The sequence below is a fragment of the Salvelinus alpinus genome, chromosome 4 (genome assembly GCF_045679555.1).
Source record: "Salvelinus alpinus chromosome 4, SLU_Salpinus.1, whole genome shotgun sequence".
NCBI lineage: Eukaryota > Metazoa > Chordata > Actinopteri > Salmoniformes > Salmonidae > Salvelinus > Salvelinus alpinus.
The window spans coordinates 93,848,071-93,865,923 of NC_092089.1; the positions used below are offsets into that span (position 1 = coordinate 93,848,071).

A 17,853-nucleotide genomic window follows, 5' to 3' on the forward strand; every position below is an offset into this window, starting at 1 on the left:
ATGTGACTACAGGACAAACACAATGTGATGGTGCTGATGTTAATGTGACTACAGGACTAACACAATGTGATGGTGCTGATGTTAATGTGACTACAGGACTAACACAATGTGATGGTGCTGATGTTAATGTGACTACAGGACTAACACAATGTGATGGTGCTGATGTTAATGTGACTACAGGACTAACACGATGTGATGGTGCTGATGTTAATGTGACTACAGGACAAACACAATGTGATGGTGCTGATGTTAATGTGACTACAGGACTAACACAATGTGATGGTGCTGATGTTAATGTGACTACAGGACTAACACAATGTGATGGTGCTGATGTTAATGTGACTACAGGACTAACACAATGTGATGGTGCTGATGTTAATGTGACTACAGGACAAACACAATGTGATGGTGCCGATGTTAATGTGACTACAGGACTAACACAATGTGATGGTGCTGATGTTAATGAGACTACAGGACTAACACAATGTGATGGTGCTGATGTTAATGTGACTACAGGACAAACACAATGTGATGTTGCTGATGTTAATGTGACTACAGGACTAACACAATGTGATGGTGCTGATGTTAATGTGACTACAGGACTAACACAATGTGATGGTGTTGATGTTAATGTGACTACAGGACTAACACAATGTGATGGTGCTGATGTTAATGTGACTACAGGACTAACACAATGTGATGGTGCTGATGTTAATGTGACTACAGGACTAACACAATGTGATGGTGCTGGTGTTAATGTGACTACAGGACTAACACAATGTGATGGTGCTGATGTTAATGTGACTACAGGACTAACACAATGTGATGGTGCTGATGTTAATGTGACTACAGGACAAACACAATGTGATGGTGCTGATGTTAATGTGACTACAGGACTAACACAATGTGATGGTGCTGATGTTAATGTGACTACAGGACAAACACAATGTGATGGTGCTGATGTTAATGTGACTACAGGACTAACACAATGTGATGGTGCTGATGTTAATGTGACTACAGGACAAACACAATGTGATGGTGCTGATGTTAATGTGACTACAGGACTAACACAATGTGATGGTGCTGATGTTAATGTGACTACAGGACTAACACAATGTGATGGTGCTGATGTTAATGTGACTACAGGACTAACACAATGTGATGGTGCTGATGTTAATGTGACTACAGGACTAACACAATGTGATGGTGCTGATGTTAATGTGACTACAGGACTAACACAATGTGATGGTGCTGATGTTAATGTGACTACAGGACTAACACAATGTGATGGTGCTGATGTTAATGTGACTACAGGACAAACACAATGTGATGGTGCTGATGTTAATGTGACTACAGGACTAACACAATGTGATGGTGCTGAGGTTAATGAGACTACAGGACTAACACAATGTGATGGTGCTGATGTTAATGTGACTACAGGACAAACACAATGTGATGTTGCTGATGTTAATGTGACTACAGGACTAACACAATGTGATGGTGCTGATGTTAATGTGACTACAGGACTAACACAATGTGATGGTGTTGATGTTAATGTGACTACAGGACTAACACAATGTGATGGTGCTGATGTTAATGTGACTACAGGACTAACACAATGTGATGGTGCTGATGTTAATGTGACTACAGGACTAACACAATGTGATGGTGCTGGTGTTAATGTGACTACAGGACTAACACAATGTGATGGTGCTGATGTTAATGTGACTACAGGACAAACACAATGTGATGGTGTTGATGTTAATGTGACTACAGGACTAACACAATGTGATGGTGCTGATGTTAATGTGACTACAGGACAAACACAATGTGATGGTGCTGATGTTAATGTGACTACAGGACAAACACAATGTGATGGTGCTGATGTTAATGTGACTACAGGACAAACACAATGTGATGGTGCTGATGTTAATGTGACTACAGGACTAACACAATGTGATGGTGCTGATGTTAATGTGACTACAGGACTAACACAATCAGTAGGGAGAATGGAGAGGGGGGGGGGATTTATCCCTTTCAGTTAAAACACGCACACACGCACACACACACACACACACACACACACACACACACACACACACACACACACACACACACACACACACACACACACACACACACACACACACACACACACACACACACACACACACACACACACACACACACACACACACACACAGACACGTTGGTTGTGTGTATCAACGGACAGGGAGACAGTGTGTGGTGAGTGAGAGGCAGATGGATGGGTCCTGTTAAAACAACCCGTACACCTCTAGGTTACACAGGGTCCTGTTAAAACAACCCGTACACCTCTAGGTTACACAGGGTCCTGTTAAAACAACCCGTACACCTCTAGGTTACACAGGGTCCTGTTAAAACAACCCGTACACCTCTAGGTTACACAGGGTCCTGTTAAAACAACCCGTACACCTCTAGGTTACACAGGGTCCTGTTAAAACAACCCGTACACCTCTAGGTTACACAGGGTCCTGTTAAAACAACCCGTACACCTCTAGGTTACACAGGGTCCTGTTAAAACAGCCCGTACACCTCTAGGTTACACAGGGTCCTGTTAAAACAGCCCGTACACCTCTAGGTTACACAGGGTCCTGTTAAAACAGCCCGTACACCTCTAGGTTACACAGGGTCCTGTTAAAACAACCCGTACACCTCTAGGTTACACAGGGTCCTGTTAAAACAACCCGTACACCTCTAGGTTACACAGGGTCCTGTTAAAACAACCCGTACACCTCTAGGTTACACAGGGTCCTGTTAAAACAACCCGTACACCTCTAGGTTACACAGGGTCCTGTTAAAACAACCCGTACACCTCTAGGTTACACAGGGTCCTGTTAAAACAACCCGTACACCTCTAGGTTACACAGGGTCCTGTTAAAACAACCCGTACACCTCTAGGTTACACAGGGTCCTGTTAAAACAACCCGTACACCTCTAGGTTACACAGGGTCCTGTTAAAACAACCCGTACACCTCTAGGTTACACAGGGTCCTGTTAAAACAACCCGTACACCTCTAGGTTACACAGGGTCCTGTTAAAACAACCCGTACACCTCTAGGTTACACAGGGTCCTGTTAAAACAACCCGTACACCTCTAGGTTACACAGGGTCCTGTTAAAACAACCCGTACACCTCTAGGTTACACAGGGTCCTGTTAAAACAACCCGTACACCTCTAGGTTACACAGGGTCCTGTTAAAACAACCCGTACACCTCTAGGTTACACAGGGTCCTGTTAAAACAACCCGTACACCTCTAGGTTACACAGGGTCCTGTTAAAACAACCCGTACACCTCTAGGTTACACAGGGTCCTGTTAAAACAACCCGTACACCTCTAGGTTACACAGGGTCCTGTTAAAACAACCCGTACACCTCTAGGTTACACAGGGTCCTGTTAAAACAACCCGTACACCTCTAGGTTACACAGGGTCCTGTTAAAACAACCCGTACACCTCTAGGTTACACAGGGTCCTGTTAAAACAACCCGTACACCTCTAGGTTACACAGGGTCCTGTTAAAACAACCCGTACACCTCTAGGTTACACAGGGTCCTGTTAAAACAACCCGTACACCTCTAGGTTACACAGGGTCCTGTTAAAACAACCCGTACACCTCTAGGTTACACAGGGTCCTGTTAAAACAACCCGTACACCTCTAGGTTACACAGGGTCCTGTTAAAACAACCCGTACACCTCTAGGTTACACAGGGTCCTGTTAAAACAACCCGTACACCTCTAGGTTATACAGGGTCCTGTTAAAACAACCCGTACACCTCTAGGTTACACAGGGTCCTGTTAAAACAATCCGTACACCTCTAGGTTACACAGGGTCCTGTTAAAACAACCCGTACACCTCTAGGTTACACAGGGTCCTGTTAAAACAACCCGTACACCTCTAGGTTACACAGGGTCCTGTTAAAACAACCCGTACACCTCTAGGTTACGCAGGGTCCTGTTAAAACAACCCGTTCACCTCTAGGTTACACAGGGTCCTGTTAAAACAACCCGTACACCTCTAGGTTACAAAGGGTCCTGTTAAAACAACCCGTACACCTCTAGGTTACACAGGGTCCTGTTAAAACAACCCGTACACCTCTAGGTTACAAAGGGTCCTGTTAAAACAACCCGTACACCTCTAGGTTACACAGGGTCCTGTTAAAACAACCCGTACACCTCTAGGTTACACAGGGTCCTGTTAAAACAACCCGTACACCTCTAGGTTACACAGGGTCCTGTTAAAACAACCCGTACACCTCTAGGTTACACAGGGTCCTGTTAAAACAACCCGTACACCTCTAAGTTACACAGGGTCCTGTTAAAACAACCCGTACACCTCTAGGTTACACAGGGTCCTGTTAAAACAACCCGTACACCTCTAGGTTACACAGGGTCCTGTTAAAACAACCCGTACACCTCTAGGTTACACAGGGTCCTGTTAAAACAACCCGTACACCTCTAGGTTACACAGGGTCCTGTTAAAACAACCCGTACACCTCTAGGTTACACAGGGTCCTGTTAAAACAACCCGTACACCTCTAGGTTACACAGGGTCCTGTTAAAACAACCCGTACACCTCTAGGTTACACAGGGTCCTGTTAAAACAACCCGTACACATCTAGGTTACACAGGGTCCTGTTAAAACAACCCGTACACCTCTAGGTTACACAGGGTCCTGTTAAAACAACCCGTACACCTCTAGGTTACACAGGGTCCTGTTAAAACAACCCGTACACCTCTAGGTTACACAGGGTCCTGTTAAAACAATCCGTACACCTCTAGGTTACACAGGGTCCTGTTAAAACAACCCGTACACCTCTAGGTTACACAGGGTCCTGTTAAAACAACCCGTACACTTCTAGGTTACACAGGGTCCTGTTAAAACAACCCGTACACCTCTAGGTTACGCAGGGTCCTGTTAAAACAACCCGTTCACCTCTAGGTTATGCAGAGTCCTGTTAAAACAACCCGTACACCTCTAGGTTACAAAGGGTCCTGTTAAAACAACCCGTACACCTCTAGGTTACACAGGGTCCTGTTAAAACAACCCGTACACCTCTAGGTTACAAAGGGTCCTGTTAAAACAACCCGTACACCTCTAGGTTACACAGGGTCCTGTTAAAACAACCCGTACACCTCTAGGTTACACAGGGTCCTGTTAAAACAACCCGTACACCTCTAGGTTACACAGGGTCCTGTTAAAACAACCAGTACACCTCTAGGTTACACAGGGTCCTGTTAAAACAACCCGTACACCTCTAGGTTACACAGGGTCCTGTTAAAACAACCCGTACACCTCTAGGTTACACAGGGTCCTGTTAAAACAACCCGTACACCTCTAGGTTACACAGGGTCCTGTTAAAACAACCCGTACACCTCTAGGTTACACAGGGTCCTGTTAAAACAACCCGTACACCTCTAGGTTACACAGGGTCCTGTTAAAACAACCCGTACACCTCTAGGTTACACAGGGTCCTGTTAAAACAACCCGTACACCTCTAGGTTACACAGGGTCCTGTTAAAACAACCCGTACACATCTAGGTTACACAGGGTCCTGTTAAAACAACCCGTACACCTCTAGGTTACACAGGGTCCTGTTAAAACAACCCGTACACCTCTAGGTTACACAGGGTCCTGTTAAAACAACCCGTACACCTCTAGGTTACACAGGGTCCTGTGGCTTTAGGGCTCGGCCTAATCACAGCTAAATAGGACAGATGTGTAGCAGCTACACGCAGCGTGAACTCACAATACCTCACAGGGGCTCAACACACACATACACAGCATCTTTGGTTCTCAAGGGAACAGGACTGAGATTGTCCTGGCTAGCAGACATATAATGAGCCATAATTCCCCCAACAGAATCAAGACTGTGAGCAGGAAATCACATCCCAGTCCCAGTAACAGGCTAAGTTAATAAAGGAAGGAACAGAACAGAAAGAACAAACATCTCATTAACTTAGAGAGAGTGAACATGAACCTGAACAGAGAGAGAGAGAGAGAGATAGATAGTATAGAGAGAGAGAGAGATAGATAGTATAGAGATAGATAGTATAGAGAGAGAGAGAGAGATAGTATAGAGAGAGAGAGAGAGAGAGAGAGAGAGAGAGAGAGAGAGAGAGAGAGAGAGAGAGAGAGAGAGAGAGAGAGAGAGAGAGAGAGAGAGAGAGAGAGAGAGAGAGAGAGAGAGAGAGAGAGAGAGAGAGAGAGAGAGAGAGATTGAATTGAGCAAGGAGAGAGAAGGGGTGTTGTGTCTAAAAAGGACTCCATTGTTTCCTGCTGCAGGGGAACAGGTTCACATAGGAGTCAGTGTTCTGTGATTACAGCGTTAGATACTGATCTGATAGAGTGGAGTGTTTCCCACGTCAACTGGCTACACTAAGGCCCATACCTGAACTAGCTAACCTTAGCCTCTATCACCTCACACTGTCAGAAGTATTAGAGAGAAATGGAGGGGGGGGGGGGGGGGGGTGGAGGGAGAAAGAGAGGTACGAAGAGAGCGAGATGGAGCAAGAAAGAGAGTGGTGGATGAGGGGGAGAGGTCGAGAGAGAGAAAAAGGGAAAGAAAGCAAGAGAGACGGACACAGAGAGACAGAGAGAGACTTTTATTTATTAGTACTTTAACTACATTTAAAATGTCTTTATTCTTCTGGAACTTGTAATATTTACAAAAGTTTCCCATGCCAATAAAGCCTCTTGAATTGAATTGAGAGAGACAGAGAGAGAGACAGAGAGAGAGACAGACAGAGAGAGAGAGACAGAGACAGAGACAGAGACAGGGACAGAGACAGAGAGAGAGAGAGAGAGAGACAGAGTGAGAGAGAGACAGAGAGAGACAGAGAGAGAGACAGAGACAGAGAGAGAGAGAGAGAGAGAGAGAGACAGAGAGAGAGACAGAGAGAGAGACAGAGAGAGAGAGAGAGAGAGAGAGAGAGAGAGAGAGAGAGAGAGAGAGAGGAAACATGAGAGTCTGTGTTGTAAACATTGATACTGATCTGTGTTGACTTTGCTGTACTGGTCTTGTTGTATGAATCACAGAGAGCCCACAGAGAGCAGAGGATGAGACCGGTGGGAACAGAAAGGTTGCAGACGCCACAGGATGGTGGACACAGGGACTGACAGGGACTGACTTCTAATCTCACTTGTCACCATGCTTCAGTGAAGAAATGGGTGAACAATCACTGAATTCCTAACGTAACACGAGCCTACTGACGTAACCCTACAAAACGCCAATGTAGCCCAAATAAACGGAGGACTATCTACAGGCAACAGCGATACTTGTGACAGTGTATAAAACACATTAAGATGCTCAACAGGAGTTCAACTTTAAACCTCATTATTAGCAATTGTGGTCAAAACATCTCTCCATGGGCTTCTGAATTCCCTATTAGCAACAGCTGTTATACCAACATAGGCAACAGGGTTTATACCAACAGAGGCAACAGGGTTTATACCAATAGAGACAACAGGGTTTATACCAATAGAGACAACAGGGTTTATACCAACAGAGGCAACAGGGTTTATACCAACAGAGACAACAGGGTTTATACCAACAGAGGCAACAGGGTTTATACCAACAGAGACAACAGGGTTTATACCAACAGAAGCAACAGGGTTTATACCAATAGAGACAACAGGGTTTATACCAACAGAGGCAACAGGGTTTATACCAACAGAGACAACAGGGTTTAAACCAACAGAGACAACAGGGTTTATACCAACAGAGGCAACAGCAGTTATACCAACAGAGGCAACAGGGTTTATACCAACAGAGGCAACAGCAGTTATACCAACAGAGGCAACAGGGTTTATACCAACAGAGGCAACAGCAGTTATACCAACAGAGGCAACAGGGTTTATACCAACAGAGACAACAGGGTTTAAACCAACAGAGGCAACAGGGTTTATACCAACAGAGGCAACAGGGTTTATACCAACAGAGGCAACAGGGTTTATACCAACAGAGACAACAGGGTTATAACAACAGAGGCAACAGGGTTTATACCAACAGAGACAACAGGGTTTAAACCAACAGAGACAACAGGGTTTATACCAACAGAGACAACAGGGTTATACCAACAGAGGCAACAGGGTTTATACCAACAGAGGCAACAGGGTTTATACCAACAGAGGCAACAGGGTTTATACCAACAGAGACAACAGGGTTTATACCAATAGAGACAACAGGGTTTATACCAACAGAGACAACAGGGTTTATACCAACAGAGACAACAGGGTTTATACCAACAGAGACAACAGGGTTTATACCAACAGAGACAACAGGGTTTATACCAACAGAGACAACAGGGGTTATACCAACAGAGGCAACAGGGTTTATACCAATAGAGACAACAGGGTTTATACCAACAGAGACAACAGTGTTTATACCAATAGAGACAACAGGGTTTATACCAATAGAGGCAACAGGGTTTATACCAACAGAGACAACAGGGTTTATACCAATAGAGACAACTGGGTTTATACCAATAGAGACAACAGGGTTTATACCAACAGAGACAACAGGGTTTATACCAATAGAGACAACAGGGTTTATACCAATAGAGGCAACAGGGTTTATACCAACAGAGACAACAGGGTTTATACCAATAGAGACAACTGGGTTTATACCAATAGAGACAACAGGGTTTATACCAACAGAGACAACAGGGTTTATACCAACAGAGGCAACAGGGTTTATACCAACAGAGACAACAGGGTTTATACCAACAGAGACAACAGGGTTTATACCAACAGAGACAACAGGGTTTATACCAACAGAGACAACATGGTTTATACCAACAGAGACAACAGGGTTTATACCAACAGAGACAACAGGGTTTATACCAATAGAGACAACAGGGTTTATACCAATAGACGCAACAGAGTTTATACCAACAGAGACAACAGCAGTTATACCAACAGAGACAACAGGGTTTATACCAACAGAGACAACAGGGTTTATATCAACAGAGACAACAGCAGTTATACCAACAGAGACAACAGCAGTTATACCAACAGAGGCAACAGCAGTTATACCAACAGAGACAACAGGGTTTATATCAACAGAGACAACAGCAGTTATACCAACAGAGACAACAGCAGTTATACCAACAGAGGCAACAGCAGTTATACCAACAGAGACAACAGCAGTTATACCAACAGAGGCAACAGGGTTTATACCAATAGAGGCAACAGGGTTTATACCAACAGAGACAACAGCAGTTGTACCAACAGGGGCAACAGGGTTTATACCAACAGAGGCAGCAGCAGTTGTACCAACAGGGGCAACAGGGTTTATACCAATAGAGGCAACAGGGTTTATACCAATAGAGGCAACAGGGTTTATACCAACAGAGACAACAGTGTTTATACCAACAGAGACAACAGGGTTTATACCAACAGAGACAACAGGGTTGATACCAATAGAGGCAACAGGGTTTATACCAACAGAGACAACAGGGTTTATACCAATAGAGACAACTGGGTTTATACCAATAGAGACAACAGGGTTTATACCAACAGAGACAACAGGGTTTATACCAACAGAGACAACAGGGTTTATACCAACAGAGACAACAGGGTTTATACCAACAGAGACAACAGGGTTTATACCAACAGAGACAACATTGTTTATACCAACAGAGACAACAGGGTTTATACCAATAGAGACAACAGGGTTTATACCAACAGAGACAACAGGGTTTATACCAACAGAGACAACAGGGTTTATACCAACAGAGACAACAGGGTTTATACCAATAGAGACAACAGGGTTTATACCAATAGACGCAACAGAGTTTATACCAACAGAGACAACAGCAGTTATACCAACAGAGACAACAGGGTTTATACCAACAGAGACAACAGGGTTTATATCAACAGAGACAACAGCAGTTATACCAACAGAGACAACAGGGTTTATACCAACAGAGACAACAGCAGTTATACCAACAGAGGCAACAGCAGTTATACCAACAGAGACAACAGCAGTTATACCAACAGAGGCAACAGCAGTTATACCAACAGAGACAACAGCAGTTATACCAACAGAGGCAACAGGGTTTATACCAATAGAGGCAACAGGGTTTATACCAACAGAGACAACAGCAGTTGTACCAACAGGGGCAACAGGGTTTATACCAACAGAGGCAACAGCAGTTGTACCAACAGGGGCAACGGGGTTTATACCAATAGAGGCAACAGGGTTTATACCAATAGAGGCAACAGGGTTTATACCAACAGAGACAACAGGGTTTATACCAACAGAGACAACAGGGTTTATACCAACAGAGACAACAGGGTTGATACCAACAGAGACAACAGGGTTTATACCAATAGAGACAACAGGGTTTATACCAATAGAGACAACAGGGTTTATACCAACAGAGACAACAGGGTTTATACCAATAGAGGCAACAGGGTTTATACCAATAGAGACAACAGGGTTTATACCAATAGAGACAACAGGGTTTATACCAACAGAGACAACAGGGTTTATACCAATAGAGACAACAGGATTTATACCAATAGAGACAACAGGGTTTATACCAACAGAGACAACAGGGTTTATACCAATAGAGGCAACAGGGTTTATACCAACAGAGACAACAGGGTTTATACCAATAGAGACAACAGGGTTTATACCAATAGACGCAACAGAGTTTATACCAACAGAGACAACAGCAGTTATACCAACAGAGACAACAGGGTTTATACCAACAGAGACAACAGGGTTTATACCAACAGAGACAACAGGGTTTATACCAATAGAGACAACAGGGTTTATACCAATAGAGACAACAGGGTTTATACCAATAGAGACAACAGGGTTTATACCAATAGAGACAACAGCAGTTATACCAACAGAGACAACAGGGTTTATACCAACAGAGACAACAGGGTTTATACCAACAGAGACAACAGGGTTTATACCAACAGAGACAACAGCAGTTATACCAACAGAGACAACAGCAGTTATACCAACAGAGACAACAGCAGTTATACCAACAGAGGCAACAGCAGTTATACCAACAGAGGCAACAGCAGTTATACCAACAGAGACAACAGCAGTTATACCAACAGAGGCAACAGCAGTTATACCAACAGAGACAACAGCAGTTGTACCAACAGGGGCAACAGGGTTTATACCAACAGAGGCAACAGCAGTTGTACCAACAGGGGCAACAGGGTTTATACCAATAGAGGCAACAGGGTTTATACCAATAGAGGCAACAGGGTTTATACCAACAGAGACAACAGGGTTTATACCAACAGAGACAACAGGGTTTATACCAACAGAGACAACAGCAGTTATACCAACAGAGACAACAGCAGTTATACCAACAGAGACAACAGCAGTTATACCAACAGAGACAACAGCAGTTATACCAACAGAGACAACAGCAGTTATACCAACAGAGACAACAGCAGTTATACCAACAGAGGCAACAGGGTTTATACCAACAGAGGCAACAGGGTTTATACCAACAGAGGCAACAGGGTTTATACCAACAGAGGCAACAGCAGTTATACCAACAGAGACAACAGCAGTTGTACCAACAGGGGCAACAGGGTTTATACCAACAGAGGCAACAGCAGTTGTACCAACAGGGGCAACAGGGTTTATACCAATAGAGGCAACAGGGTTTATACCAATAGAGGCAACAGGGTTTATACCAACAGAGACAACAGGGTTTATACCAACAGAGACAACAGGGTTTATACCAACAGAGACAACAGGGTTTATACCAACAGAGACAACAGGGTTTATACCAACAGAGGCAACAGCAGTTGTACCAACAGGGGCAACAGGGTTTATACCAATAGAGGCAACAGGGTTTATACCAATAGAGGCAACAGGGTTTATACCAACAGAGACAACAGGGTTTATACCAACAGAGACAACAGGGTTTATACCAACAGAGACAACAGGGTTTATACCAACAGAGACAACAGCAGTTGTACCAACAGGGGCAACAGGGTTATACCAACAGAGACAACAGGGTTTATACCAACAGAGACAACAGCAGTTGTACCAACAGGGGCAACAGGGTTTATACCAACAGAGGGAATTTGCATATGTTCTTTCCTGCTAGTCAGTGAATGAGGATGTTGTTGTGATAAATACAAACTAATGCCTCAGTAATGACGTCACCCACTCAGCTTGGGATCAAAGATTAAGTGAAGAATTCCCCATTCATTTCATTCACAAATGAACTTCCTGGACTAAAAGTTATTTCCAATGACTCCCCATCACCCTCACAGCTTTAAAAGTCTTGTTTACTAAAGCCACAACATGAAACACAACAACATAAAGATGTCTGCAGGATTTTTACTAGTCTTCTCTAAACTCAACTCTGTGATGTGTATTATTAGTATAACTGTACAGATCCATATTCTAATTTAAGACTATGCTGCATATTTTATTCACTGTCAACTGTACAGTGAAGTGTCTTAAAACACATTTAAATAACACACTATGAACTCTATTCTACTACAATTCGTGGCTGCGACACTACAGTACTGCTGCCATAATGACACCTTGTCAATCTGACTTTATATAACTAAATAAACAAAATAACATTGTTCACCTGTCAGTGAATATAGCTGTGACTTCAGTTCTCTCCTCCTGGTCCCACACACAGCCTCTCTCTCTCTCTTCTCACAGCCTCTCTTTCCCTCTCTCTTCTCACGGTCTCTCTCTCGCATAAACACACACACAACTTTGCTCTCGCTCATCACCGGCTCTACCACCTGACTTCCTCTCTCTAGTGCTGTGTGATGGGAGGGGCTGACCTATAGGCCAGACACGACTACTAATCATCTCTTCTCCTCGTCTTCTCTCCTGTCCTCTCATCTTCTTTATGGGACAGTACGGTCAGACCTGTTCTTTGGTACCTTTACATGTCTCTCCTCTTCTCCTCGTCTGTCCCCTCCTTCCTGTCTCTCTTCTCCTTTCCACCTGTCCTCCTCCCTCCCTCCACTCCTCTGATCTCCTTTCCACCTCTCCTCCTCCCTCCACTCCTCTGATCTCCTTTCCACCTCTCCTCCTCCCCTCTCATCTCCTTTCCACCTCTCCTCCTCCCTCCCTCCACTCCTCTGATCTCCTTTCCACCTCTCCTCCTCCCTCCACTCCTCTCATCTCCTTTCCACCTCTCCTCCTCCCTCCCTCCACTCCTCTGATCTCCTTTCCACCTCTCCTCCTCCCTCCACTCCTCTCATCTCCTTTCCACCTCTCCTCCTCCCTCCCTCCACTCCTCTGATCTCCTTTCCACCTCTCCTCCTCCCTCCACTCCTCTCCTTCTCCCTCCACCCCTCTCATCTCCTTTCCACCTCTCCTTCTCCCTCTACTCCTCTCATCTCCTTTCCACCTCTCCTCCTCCCTCCCTCCACTACACTCCTCTCCTTCCTCCCTCCCTCCCTCCACTCCTCTCCTCTCCTCTCCTTTCCACCTCTCCTCCTCCCTCCACTCCTCTGATCTCCTTTCCACCTCTCCTCCTCCTCCCTCCACTCCTCTCATCTCCTTTCCACCTCTCCTCCTCCCTCCCTCCACTCCTCTCTTTTCCACCTCTCCTCCTCCCTCCCTCCACTCCTCTCTTTTCCACCTCTCCTCCTCCCTCCCTCCACTCCTCTCAGCTCCACCTCTCCTCCCCCCTCCACTCCTCTCATCTCCTTTCCACCTCTCCTCCTCCCTCCCTCCACTCCTCTCTTTTCCACCTCTCCTCCTCCCTCCCTCCACTCCTCTCATCTCCACCTCTCCTCCCCCCTCCACTCCTCTCATCTCCTTTCCACCTCTCCTCCTCCCTCCCTCCACTCCTCTCTTTTCCACCTCTCCTCCTCCCTCCCTCCACTCCTCTCATCTCCACCTCTCCTCCTCCCTCCCTCCACTCCTCTCTTTTCCACCTCTCCTCCTCCCTCCCTCCACTCCTCTCTTTTCCACCTCTCCTCCTCCCTCCCTCCACTCCTCTCATCTCCACCTCTCCTCCCCCCTCCACTCCTCTCATCTCCTTTCCACCTCTCCTCCTCCCTCCCTCCACTCCTCTCTTTTCCACCTCTCCTCCTCCCTCCCTCCACTCCTCTCATCTCCACCTCTCCTCCCCCCTCCACTCCTCTCATCTCTTTTCCACCTCTCCTCCTCCCTCCCTCCACTCCTCTCTTTTCCACCTCTCCTCCTCCCTCCCTCCACTCCTCTCATCTCTACCTCTCCTCCTCCCTCCACTCCTCTCTTTTCCACCTCTCCTCCTCCCTCCCTCCACTCCTCTCATCTCCACCTCTCCTCCCCCCTCCACTCCTCTCATCTCATTTCCACCTCTCCTTCTCCCTCTCTCCACTCCTCTCATCTCCTTTCCACCTCTCCTCCTCCCCCCTCCACTCCACTCCTCTCATCTCCACCTCTCCTCCTCCCTCCACTCCTCTCATCTCCTTTCCACCTCTCCTTCTCCCTCCACTTCTTTCATTTTCCCTTTTCCTTTCTGTGTGTATTGACACAGGGATTTATTCTAGAGGCCACTGCAGTCAGATCAGTTCTCTGGTCATATCCACCTCGAGTTTCTTCTTCTCTTCTGTTCCTTCCCTCCATCTCTCCTCTCGTTTCCTCTCCTCTGCGTGTATTCATCACAGGACTCCATTCTAGGGGCTAGTTTGGTCGGTCAGAACAGTTCAGTCTGTTCAGACACAAAGACCAGGATGTGAAGCGGTCAATGTAGACCTGGTGTGTTGACGTTTGAAAGCTGGTTTCACTACACTCCCTATGAACAGTCAATATAGCATGTTTACCTTCGGATAAACACACAATAACCACGGATCAGACATGGGCTAAAATGTATTATAAGCTGGGTGGTTCGAACCCTGAATGCTGATTTGCTGAAAGCCATGGTATATCAGACCGTATACAACGGGTATGACAGAACATGTATTTTACTGTTCTAATTACATGACAGTTTATAATAGCAATAAGGCACCTCCTGGGTTTGTAGTATATAGTCAATATACCACAGCTAAAGGGTGTGTCCAGGCACTCCATGTTGCGTCGTGCAGAAGAACAGCCCTAGCTGTGGTATATTGGCCATATACCACACCCCCTCGGCCTTATAGTGCACTACTTTTGACCAGAGCCCTCTGTGCATTTTCCTATACAGGGAATAGGGTGCCATTTGGGATGCTGACATTGTGTGAGCTGAGGATTGGGCAGGGTCAGGGCCAAGCCAGGCGGACCGACAGGGTCTATCCTGGGTCACATTATATATCCTTTAAGCCCAGGAGAAAAGTTTGGCAAACTACCACCCATGTTGGCAATGACACCCCTGCTATATTGTGGATGAAGAGTTACCCGTCTAACAGAACACAGAGAGGGTTTTTTAATGGAAGCCTCTCCAACACAATCCAGATACAATCAGGAATTCCCCAGGACAGCTGACTAGACCCCTTACGTTTTTCAATCTTTGAATAAAGCCAGCGTGTCTATGTATGCGGATGACTCAACACTATACACGTCAGCTCCTACAGCGAGTGAAATCACTGCAGCACTTAATTAAGAGCTGCAGTTAGTTTCAGAATGGGTGGCAAGGAATAAGTTAGTCCTAAATAGTTCCAAAACGAAAATCATTGTATTTGGGACAATCATTCACTAAACCCTAAACCTCAACTAAACATTGTAATAAATAATGTGGAAATTGAGCAAGTTAAGATGACTAAACTGCTTGGAGTAACCCTAGATTGTAAACTGCCATGGTCAAAACATATTGATACAACAGTAGCTAGGATGGGGAGAAGTCTGTCCATAATAAAGAACTGCTCTGCATTCTTAACAACACTATCAACAAGGCAGGTCCTACAGGCCCTAGTTTTGTCTCACCTGGACTACTGTTCAGTTATGTGTTCAGGTGCCACAAAGAGGTACTTAGGAATTTTACAATTGTCTCAGAACACGGCAGCACGGCTGGCCCTTAAATGTACACGGAGAGCTAAATGTCATAATATGCATGTATATCTCCCATGGCTCAAAGTGGAGGAGAGATTAACGTCATCACTACTTGTTTTTGTAAGAAGTGTTGACATGCTGAATGCACCGAGCTGTCTGTTTAAACTACTAGCACACAGCTCAGACACCCATTCATTCATTACCCATAAGACATGTCACCAGAGGTCTCTTCACAGTCCCAAAGTCAAGAGCAGATTATTGGAGGTGCCCAGTACTACATGGAGCCATGACTACATGGAACTCTATTCCGCACCAGGTAGTACAGTGTCTTGCAAAAGTATTTGACCCCCTTGGTGTTTTTCCTATTTTGATGCATTACAACCTGTAATTTAAATAGATTTTTATTTGGATATCATGTAGTGGACATACACAAAATAGTCCAAATTGGTGAAGTGAAATGAAACAAATAACCTGTTTAAAAAAATAAAAAAATAAAAAAACGGGAAAGTGGTGGGTGCATATAAATTCACCCCCTTTGCTATGAAGCCCCTAAATAAGATCTGGTACAGCCAATTACCTTACCAGAAGTGACATAATTAGTTAAATAAAGTCCACCTGTGTGCAATCTAAGTGTCACATGACCTGTCACATGATCTCAGTAATTATACAATTGTTCTGAAAGGCCCCAAAGTCTGCAACACCACCAAGCAAGCGGCACCATGAAGACCAAGGAGTTCTCCAAACAGGTCAGGGACAACGTTGTGGAGAAGTACAGATCAGGGTTGGGTTATAAAAAAATATCAGAAACTTTGAATATCCCACGGCGCACCATTAAATCCATTATTAAAAAATGGAAAGAATATGGCACCACAACAAACCTGCCAAGAGAGGGCCGCCCACCAAAACTCGGACTAGGCAAGGAGGGCATTAATCAGAGAGGCAACAAAGAGACCAAAGATAACCCTGAAGAAGCTGCAAAGCTCCACAGCGGAAATTGGAGTATCTGTCCATAGGACCACTTTAAGCCGTACACTCCACAGAGCTGGGAGTGGCCAGAAAAAATCCATTGCTTAAAGAAAAAAGTAAGCAAACACATTTGGTGTTCACCAAAAGGCATGTGGGAGACTTCCCAAACATATGGAAGAAGGTACTCTGGTCAGATGAGACTAAAATTGAGCTTTTTGGACATCAAGGAAAACGCTATGCCTGGCGCAAACCCAACACCTCTCCCCACAGTGAAGCATGGTGGTGGCAGCATCATGCTGTGGGGATGTTTTTCATTGGCAGGGACTGGGAAACTGGTCAGAATTGAAGGAATGATGGATGGCACTAAAGACAGGGAAATTCTTGAGGGAAACCTGTTTCAGTCTTCCAGAGATTTGAGACTGGGATGGAGGTTCACCTTCCAGCAGGACAATGACGCTAAGCATACTGGTGAAAGCAACACTCGAATGATTTAAGGGGAAACATTTAAATGCCTTGGAATGACCTAGTCAAAGCCCAGACCTCAATCCAATTGAGAATCTGTGGTATGACTTAAAGATTGCTGTACACCAGCGGAACCCATCCAACTTGAAGGAGCTGGAGCAATTTTGCCTTGAAGAATGGGCAAAGATCCCAGTGGCTAGATGTGCCAAGCTTACAGAGACATACCCCAAGAGACTTGCAGCTGTAATTGCTGCAAAAGGTGGCTCTACAAAGTATTGACTTTGGGGGGGGGACAGTTATGCACGCTCAAGATTTCTTCTTTTTTTTTGTCTTATTTCTTGTTTGTTTCACAATAAAAAATATTTTGCATCTTCAAAGTGATAGAAATGTTGTGTAAATCAAATGATACAACCCCCCCCAAAAAAACTATTTTAATTCCAGGTTGTAAGGCAACAAAATAGGAAAAA

General features: G+C 45.0%; 1 protein-coding gene across 3 annotated transcripts in view; it reads right to left on the reverse strand.

Annotated features, from left to right (window-relative positions):
* n4bp3 (NEDD4 binding protein 3) overlaps positions 1–17,853 on the reverse strand; it is a 104,833-nt gene that overhangs the window by 68,825 nt on the left and 18,155 nt on the right. Inside the window, exon 1 of one of the 3 annotated variants that reach the window (XM_071399485.1) lies at positions 12,630–12,760. The exons of the other annotated variants lie outside the window; for them this stretch is intronic. The gene's annotated coding sequence lies outside the window, so the exon portion shown is untranslated. Of the gene's footprint in view, positions 1–12,629; positions 12,761–17,853 lie in introns of those variants that run through there. 3 annotated transcript variants of the gene reach the window in all.